Source organism: Phacochoerus africanus, chromosome 2 (assembly GCF_016906955.1).
Source record: "Phacochoerus africanus isolate WHEZ1 chromosome 2, ROS_Pafr_v1, whole genome shotgun sequence".
NCBI classification, from domain to species: Eukaryota; Metazoa; Chordata; class Mammalia; order Artiodactyla; family Suidae; genus Phacochoerus; species Phacochoerus africanus.
Genome location: NC_062545.1, coordinates 221663762 through 221673635, shown reverse-complemented (window position 1 = coordinate 221673635; position 9874 = coordinate 221663762).

Below are 9874 nucleotides of genomic sequence, written 5' to 3'. Positions count from 1 at the left end.
TACCTCTTTCAGGTTTGTATCCAGCCAACCCCCACCCCCCGTATAATTAAAGGGGCAAAGAAGGGGACAAACCCAGATGGTAACACTGGCAGGTGGGGTATCTTTGGACTTCAGCTATGAGATCCAAAGGAAAGAGCATAAGGAGCAGAGGAAGGCAGAGAATATAAGGCAGGACTTGCAAAAACAGGTCCAAAGGTAAAGGGTTTATTTTTACTGGTTAGTATTTAAGGGGGATGGCAACAGATTCTTTTTCTTTCTATATAGGAAGCTCTTTGTCATTTCTTGTAGGGAATACCCATCAAAGAAAAATCAGGAGATTCTGATGCTCTGCCTGGCTTTCCAGCTAGATTATACAGCGAGATAAGGGAAAAATATCTGTGCACTCTTTCACTTGCATCAGCATTTAGCATCCCCTCCTATGCGCTAATCACTGATAGTGATGGGGATACAGCAGTGAATACAACTCAACAAGGTTCCTGTCCTCATGGAACTTACACTTTCACTGGGTAAAAAGAAGCACTCAACCAAATCAACCAACTGAAATACAACACTATTAATAGCAATGGCTATGAAGAAAATAAAGCAGGCTAAAGGATTAGAGCGTTCACTAGGCAAAATAGATACCTAATAAATATTGATTAATCAATTGATTCCGTATGGCATTGTGATAGCTTCAGTAACCCTGCTCCTTAAAGCAACAAAAGAGGGAAATGCTACCTTAAATAGCACAGGTGTGATCATTTTCTAAAATGGGAGAAAACAGAATGGGCTGTACTTGGACATCCTACATAACCCCATTCCTGCCATCCATCGGCGAGCAGACATTCCGATGTTCCATCTGCAGCTGTCAGAGCCATGTATTAGGCACAATTCCTCTTGTATGGAGCATGCTGAAAACACTGCTACCTTTCCCACATCCTCCCGCCCATTATTACCCCCTTGTAATCACTGCAATGATTTCAGATTAAGATGTTAAAAGTCCAAAATGTTTGTGAAAAAAATTGGCAAGCTGTCACTTCTGAACACCCAGCTGAATTGCAGAATAAATAATAATGCAAAATGCTTACTGAAAGAAAGATAAATAGAAGCTCATTGTTGTGCAATAAATCCTTTTTTGTAAAACATCGCTGGGGAAACTGACTCCAGGTTTATCACCATTTCCCTCCAAGTATTCAGGCCATTTTATTTCATTCTTCCCTGTGCTTTCTTCTTTTCCAGAAGCTGGGATATGATCCTCTCCTATTGTTCCTCATGCAATATTAATGCTTTGGGAGTGTATGGGGAGCAATGCCAGTAACAAGGCTGTTGATAGGAGCTGCCAGTGACTAGAATGAGTGATTAGTTCAGAAAGGGGCAGCAAAAAGCACATGTTCACTATAGGCAGAGAGTTACTTCATTACCCTTTAGTTAAAAGAGTCCTTTTATTCATTTCTTTATTTTAAACCTAAAGCCCTAGATTGAAGGGTACCTGTCCATCCCTGCACATGTGAAAACGTAAGGACAATGAAGATGATCCCTTTATCACACCATCCCTTCAGGCCAGATGAGGATCTCTCTGCAAGTGCCCTTGTGTTGCAGCAGACCTTGAGCTGCATTGTCACCTCTGAGAATAGGCAAGGCACATCAGATAATTAGATATGTTGTAACTATTATTCAACATATCTTATTTTCCTTCCTATGTCAAATTGATACATATATTGTCATCTCTTTTGATTCCCCAAGGCATCCTGGGAAATAGAATTATTTTCCCTATTTTAAAGATGAGGTAGGAGTTCCCGTCGTGGCTCAGTGGTTAAGGAATCGAATCCGACTAGGAATCATGAGGTTGTGGGTTCGATCCCTGGCCTTGCTCAGTGGGTTAAGGACCCAGTGTTGCCATGAGCTGTGGTGTAGGTTGCAGATGCGGCTAGGATCCCGCGTTGCTGTGGCTGTGGTGTAGGCCAGTGGCTACAGCTCCGATTAGACCCCTAGCCTGGGAACCTCCATATGCTGCAGGAGCGGCCCTAGAAAAGACTAAATAAATAAATAAATAAAGATCATACTTATTAAAAAAAATAAAGATGAGGTAGTTGAAATTCAGAGAAGTAGAGTACTTTGCCTAAGGTCACACAGCCAGCAAGGGGCAGAGCTAGGGTTCAAATTTAGATTCCCCCCCAACTCTCTAGTTTGGGTGTAAGCCACTCTTTCATACTGTCCCCTCTTCTTACCCAGGCTCGGAGAAGGAGCAATTGACAGTCAACACCTTCTTCCCCACCCCTCAGTTCCCAGTGGCTCATAACTGTTTATTATGTTAACCCTCTCAGTGACTTTTCATTTTTTAAGCAGAAGCTTGTTCAATCAAAGGCATGCTTTTCTAATAGAGAGATTATAGAAGAGAGGTTGTTGGGGAGTGTGGTGATGGAGCATAGACTATGGTATAAAGTGTTTTCCGAGCTGTCTAGTCTACTTTTTCGGATTTGAATTCAGCTATTTTTTTTTTCTTTGGTGACACCCCTGTGGCCTATGGAGTCAAGCCACAGTTGTAACCTAAGCTGCAGCTGTGGCAATACGGGTTCCTTTAACTCACTGTGCCAGGCCAGGGATTGAACCTGCATCCTGGGGCTGCAGAGATGCCACCGATCCAAGTGTACCATGGCAGGAACTCCTGAATTGAGCTGATATTTATCAAGGCCCAACACTGCTGGTCCCCCTCCCCATCATGACCAAGATCTAGAGGGTAGAACATTTGTACATTTGAAAGCAAAGAAAGGTTTCTCTCATACTGCTTTTAACAAAACCAAATTGGGGTGGGGGGAGACCTTTATACTCTGTTCAGTGATTTCTCCAGTGTTGATAATTCTACATTTTTTAAGTCCTTGGCCTCTCTGTGGAAAGCTGCCTACTCATTCCTGTTGCCTGGTGTTTGCTAATCCAGCATCTTTAAAGTAAAGAAATGAACTCATTTGCTAAAGGTCACCCAAGTTTTTCTATACATCCAGAAAAAGCATCAAATCCAAACTGGAGACCCTAATTTCAACCTCACACAAATTCTTGTTTGCCTTTGGGATTAAAAACACTGTTTCAGGTTTCTTTTTCCTTTTTTTTTTTTTTTTTTGTCTTTTTAGGGCCACACTCATGGCATGCGGAGGTTCCCTGGCTAAGGGTCTAATTGGAGCTACAGCTGCCAGCCTACACCACAGCCACAGCAATGTGGGATCCAAGCCACATCTGTGACCTACACCACAGCTCACGGCAACGCCGGATCCTAAACCCACTGAGCAAGGCCAGGGAACCCACAACCTCACGGTTCCTAGTCAGATTCGTTTCCACTGCACCACGATGAGAACTCCTCAGGTTTCTAATATCAATGATGACAGTAGCAATAAACAAAGCAATAAAGATGATCATGATTGCCAAAAGTGTGTTTGCATCACAACTTCTTAAGCTTTACCCTTGTTTCAAAACCCACCAAAATTTGTCAAAATTTTGAGGTTTTTTTTTTTTTTTTGTCTTTTTGCCTTTCTATTGGACCACTCTTGTGGCATATGGAAGTTCCCAGGCTAGGGGTCAAATCATAGCCACCAGCCTATGCCAGAACCACTGCAACTCTGGATCCGAGCCGCGTCGGCAACCTACACCACAGCTCACGGCAACACCGGATTGTCAACCCACTGAGCAAGGGCAGGGATCGAACCCGCAACCTCATGGTTCCTAGTTGGATTCATTAACTACTGCACCATGACAGGAACTCCCTTGAGAAATTTTTTGAATCTGAAAAAGTGACCTGAAGCAGTATAATTTCTGATCTAATAGTACTGCTGCTAAGATGAACATACATTGCTTTCTATGCAATTAGAGGGGAAAAAAAGAGATAACCTAATAAATCAAGTTTGAGAAGATTCTTTTCAATTGAGAAAAGGCTTGGAAAGCCTTTCATTTGATGCACATCTGTTTTCAAATCCATTTACCATATTTATCATCTCTTTTTTCCTTTTATGTATTTCTTCTGTTGTTCTATTGTTACCTATTTGGTCCATCTCTTCATCTTTCACACTCTTTTTTTAACAAACAAAACAGTGAAACAGCCTCCTAGATAATGAATTGCATTATTAATTTGGTTTGTTTTCAGGGCTTCTGGGTCTGACTTAAAACATATTAAATTAAGTTCTAGGATTTAATCAAGGAATGGAAGCTGTCAGGGGAAAAAAAAATCAACTCTGCAGGTGAGTAAACTGAAAATAATTTGCATTTGGAGTTGTGCTTTAGAGATGTTTGGTCCAAGCTCCTTCATGAGGAAATAAAATGAAAATGCTATGTTTTGTTAGTTGAAAGGTCATATCCTTAAAACAATGGGGAGAGTAGGAAGCTTTTCTGATTTATTCTGTTGAACCATCATTATCTAGAGTCATTTGCACTCATGGCCCATTGGGAGAACATTAATTGACTCAAAGAGTCAGTAGTTATCGCCTCAGCAACATCATGCATCCTTCTCATGCATGCTCCTCACTTTACTTTTGAAATCATTTATCCTGAACTGGGCTCTTCATCTTTCCCTTCACAACTCCAGCTTTTAAGTGACAGGATGGATCTACATGCCAGAGGTCAAATGGTGCCAGACTGAAAAGCTTTATCTGTTCCAGAACTTCACCATACCTCCTACTAGGAAATTTAAATGTAGGCACCTTGGCTGGCATTGTAAATGCTTACTTCCGAGATGTTGCCTATAATTCAAAGCAAACAGAAAAAATACATGTATTCCTACTGTGCTGCAAAAATTGAAATGGAAAAAGAGCTGTTTATTCTAATTCCTCAACCCAGGACTTAAGATGCCAATGACTTCCAGGAATAAAAACCCACTGAGCACATCCCAGAAACTTAATTGTTTTCCTGTTATTTAATATCTATGGTCTTCAGTGTGCGCTGACGCTGATGGGCTTATTAAAAGAGCCCTGCCTGGCATCCTCAGCAGAATCAAAGTGATGGCTACATGTGTGAAAGGTTAGCCAATGCTACTATGGAGAGAAAATTGTTTCTCCTTTTCTGTGGTACCCTAAAGAGATTAAACTCTCCTGGCTCCCAAGGTAAAGACACTGGTTCCTATTCTTCAGGGTTCCATGTTTATTGAAAGCATCAACAGCATATTTATTGGGGCATTAACATCTAGCATGAAAAAAGAAGAGGTTTTGAAGAAGATCTAAGGAGGGGGATATTCAAAGACAGAAGTGCCTCAGGGAATTGAGGATTTCCTTAAACAGTGAGGGATGGGTGGACCTTGCATGGGCCCCTGGAAGGGAACCATTGGAACATTCAGAAGCTACCTGGGTGCCCAATCACTGCTCTCCTCACTTCACTTTTACAAGAATGGATACAGATACACATTTGTCCCCTTGCCTGTGCTAAGAACTATGTAACAAAGGAGTCCGTTTCATTAACATCCTGTGCCACACCTGAGATTTCATAGCAGGACCACCCCTTCTGTGCTGGGACTTTTGCTTCCTCTAGTTTATTCCCTGTGGACATTGTCCTTCTCCCCATACCCAACTTTTCAGCCTATGTATCAAGCCAAGAAAGGGAAGGGGTTCTAAATACCAGAGGTCTATGCATTTGGGGACAGTTGGGGATGGAGATTAGCTCTGTCTCATCTCTGCTTGCCTGATGCTCATGACACCCACAGAGAAGGGTCAGTAGTCAATGTTACTCTTGTTAAAACAGTGACAAACAAACAAACAAACAAACAAAAAACACCCTGGACCGTCACATCAGCCTGAGACTTGCTCTACCTGTCCCTTCTGTTCAGGAGAGATATAATTCTGCTTGATTTAAAGCACATGGCAACCACACACCTGCCCTGCTCCCTGTGCCTGGACTCAACACACCATCTTGTACCCAAAGTGCCCTCCCTTCTGCCTTAGGCTTCAGTCCTATTGAGTGACGGAGACCAGACTAAGGATTCTGGTCTGGGGTATTGAAACCCGAGTGAAATCTGTGCTTTGGGGGAGACTTGGTTGCGGTCCTTAATCAGCTTATAGCATCTTAGAACATTGGAGGAGCCAGAATTTATTTTCTGAGGGTTAATTTGAAAATGAAGAAAGAGGCTGTAAGACTAGGAAATCACCAAAGTGCTTTTTTTAATAGTGATATTTGATGACTATTTTTAGGTTTAGGTTTTTAAGACTAGGGTTCATGATTTTTTTTTCTCCTCAATACTCTGCCTTTAAACAGTACGTGGGGTATGGTCTCACCTGCAAATAGCCTGCCCTGTGTGTAGTCTAAGACAAGGATGAATTTCCAATGCCTGGTGTTACATGCCTTACCGCCAGCCCTCAGCCTACAGGTGGAATTCATCAACTGCCCCAATAGTGACTTGCCCTGGAGCAAATGTACCTGCAGTGGTGACAGAGAAGAAAAAAACATCATCTCATCTGCCCTTTTCCATAAGCATCACCAGGCAATTGAGAATGTGTGGGTGAAGAGTTGATGTTTTGACCCCTCCACTTGTTTCAACCAGAGCAGAAATTCTGGACCCATGGCAACAGCCAATCACAACTATCTATTATCTTCTTTGAGATTTGTGAGTCATGTTTTTTTTTTAATAATTTTTGATAAAAACTTATTTCCAAGAGCAAGCACATAAAATTCTCAGAGTTTTAACAAAGAACCTTCAGAAACAACGTAATTATCCAAAATAAAGTTTCATGACAGGAACTTTAAATAGTGCATGATTTTCCTTCCTTAGTGAGAGCGGTAAGAGAGACACCTGGCAAGAGCAAGTAGCCTTACCACTGCTTGCTTACAAATAAGAGACAAAAGTCACTTCTGATTCCAATTGCTTCCACTGGGAGAGTAAAATTAGTCAATGCCATATCAGGAGCATAGGATTTAGAGGTCCTTATAACTTCCACTCCAGTGACAGTTCATTTAGTGCTAGACAAACCACATGTATTGCCACCTCTGCACACAGAATTCAGGGTGTACAATCTCATAAAATAATCAGGGTAAGGACGAATTCGCTGAGAATCTGAAGCTTCACAGCTAAATTTCATGTAAGGATTTGAGGCTTTCATTGCCAGAGTTCAACTAGTAAAGTCACATTCCAATTTTCTGTTCACTCAGACAAAAAATAAGAGGAGATCTCAGGATTTTCTAAAAAGTTGGAGGAGGGCAATATTAGATATGGCCTGAGGCCTTTTAATCAAATATGAGTAGGTTCAGTTGGATCTAGGAGAAAACCCAAAGAGTCATGATTTAACAAGATAAGTTTTATTTTTCTCTCAGGAAAAGCCAATCTAGGCAGGGAAGACGACTCTAAGTTAAAAGAGTTCTGCATCCAATTCCAAAGGGGGAGGTACCTTCATACCAATAAGTGCTCGGGCACCAGCTGCATGTCCTACAAATTATTATCAATTCTGATACTACCCAGAGAAAGCTTCTGATTCTACAGGTTGAGGGCTCAGTCCTAGAAGACCTGACTCCCAAGCCCCACTTCAGATGCCAATCACAAGCCAAGGTGCTTCTGACTGACCAGCTACAGATGTGAAGTTCTAACAACTAATCCTTGGGTTCAATTCATTTGCTAGTGCAGCTCACAGAACTGAAACATGTTATGTACTAGGTCACCGGTCTATTACAAAAGATATTCAAAGATAAAAATCAATAGCCAGATAAAGAGATGCACAGGGCAAGAGATGGGGAAAGGGCATGGCCTTTCCATGCCCCCTCCAGGCTCCACACTTTCCCTGCATCCATCAACCTGATGGATCCTCATCAACCTGATAGCTCTCCAGACCCTATATTTTAGGGGTTTTATGGTGGCTGCACTACATAGGAAGCATTGTTTAAATTATTGGCCATTGGTGATGTATTCAACCTCCTCCTTTCCCTCTCCACAAGTCAAGAGGTGGGAAGTAAAAGTCCCAACATGCAATCATGGGATGGGTTTCTCTGGCAATCAGCTCCCATTCTTAGGAGACCTAGGGTCTTTGCAAAGTCACCTCGTTAATGTAACAAAAGACACCTTAATCTCTCTTACTCCTAAGGAAATACCAAGGGTTTCAGAATCTTTGTGCTAGAAACAGGACAAAGACCAAATATACAATTCTTATTATATACCATGACATCACAAAATATTTCTATCTTTATGTTCTGCAATCCTTAGGACTTGGCTTCTAACCTAAAGATCATCATCTGTTCAGAAAATGGTCACTGTGGCTGTGGCTACAGGACAGTAGTTCTTTTTTGGGGGGGGCCACAGGTGTGGCATAAATGGCTAGAGGGCAAATCAGAGCTGCAGTTGTCGGCCTACGCCACAGCCACAGCAACACCAAATTCGAGCTGCACAATTACACAACAGCTTGTTGCAACGCTGCATCATTAACCCAATGAGTAAGGGCAGGGATCAAGCCCACATCCTCACAGACACTATGATGGGTTCTTAACCCACTGAGTCACAATGGGAACTCCAGGGCAGTGGTTCTCAAAGTGTTGTCTCCAGATCAACAGCATCAGCATCACTTGGGAACTTGTTAGAACTGAAAATACCAAGAATCACCCCAGACCAGCTGCCTCAGAAACTCCAGGGGCATGAGTCAGGTCCAGGAATTGGCAATTTAAGAAGTCCTCCAGGTGATTCCAAGACACCAAGTTTGGTGCCCGCAAGCCAGAAAGCAAGGGGAAAGGTAGAGGACACCTGACGCAGGTCCCAATGAAGACGTTTCCCAGAAGCCCCACCACATGACTTTAGGCTACTTCTCTCTGTACCCTTAAGCCCCCCAACACCACCTGCCCACTAACCCCCACACTCAACAGCAAGGAAGCCTGGGAAATGTGGGTTTTCGCAGCTACATCGCTACTGCCAACAATATGGAGATTCATTGAGGAAGAAGCGGTGCAATAGAAACCAAGGAAATAACTAGCAGGAGAATTACATTACTAAAGCATAGGGGCTGGGCACATTTTGATTACTCTTTTGAGCTGAGCATGATGATGGTGAAACAAATGGTCCCAGTGGGTTAATGAGGATCTACCTTAAAAATGCAATTTTGTACTGAGTAGCAATAATACCAAACACCTGTAAAGATGGAGACTACATCAACATTCAGCTCAGCTGAGTGCATACATTATAAAGACCTACAGTAACAGGGCATTTTCAAGGTGAGCAGCATTACCTCTATTTTGAAGCCTTTAGATTTTTGAAGTCAGAAAAGTGGATAGCTTTTTAAACAGACAAAAACTTCTAAGCATCACTTTTGCACACCTCTTCAAACTTAAAGATTGTGAATATTCTTTCCATATCCTTGAAGAACTAATTGATTGGCTCCCAAGAACGAGTTAAAGTAAAACCAGATTTCAATTCATCTGAATATTCCCCACCTCCTCCCCCTTTCTCATCAGTCTTCTTTTAACAAAAAGCACCCAATGACCAAAACTGGCCACCCAAATCAGAAATCTAAGACAAAATTAACTCACCGTTTCTGTCAACTTGTGGGAACACATCTGTTGTCTTTTTATTTCTCCATCTACAGAGATCTGTATAATGGAGTCTGTTGTTCAGAATCATCCCTGGTTGAGATCCCTTCAGGGAGAGACTCGGAGATTTACTGAGTCGTCTTAACAGGTGTACGGGATGAGGCTAGCAGGAATGAGGGAAGGAGATCTCAGACTGTGGTACAATGGCAGCAGAGGTTCTGCCCATTCCACGGAAGGCGGAAAACTAGCCTGACCCTTAGAGGTATTTCAGCCGAGGCAAGGGGGCTGGGCGCTCACGTTGAACAGCCATTGGCTGCGGCTGGTGTGGGCAGGGGTGTGAGCTTGGATGACGCAGTTCCCTTAAACCTGCAGCTTCCGGTTGAAAAGGGTTTGATTTGAGGGGAATGAAACGGGGTTCGTAAGGCCTGAA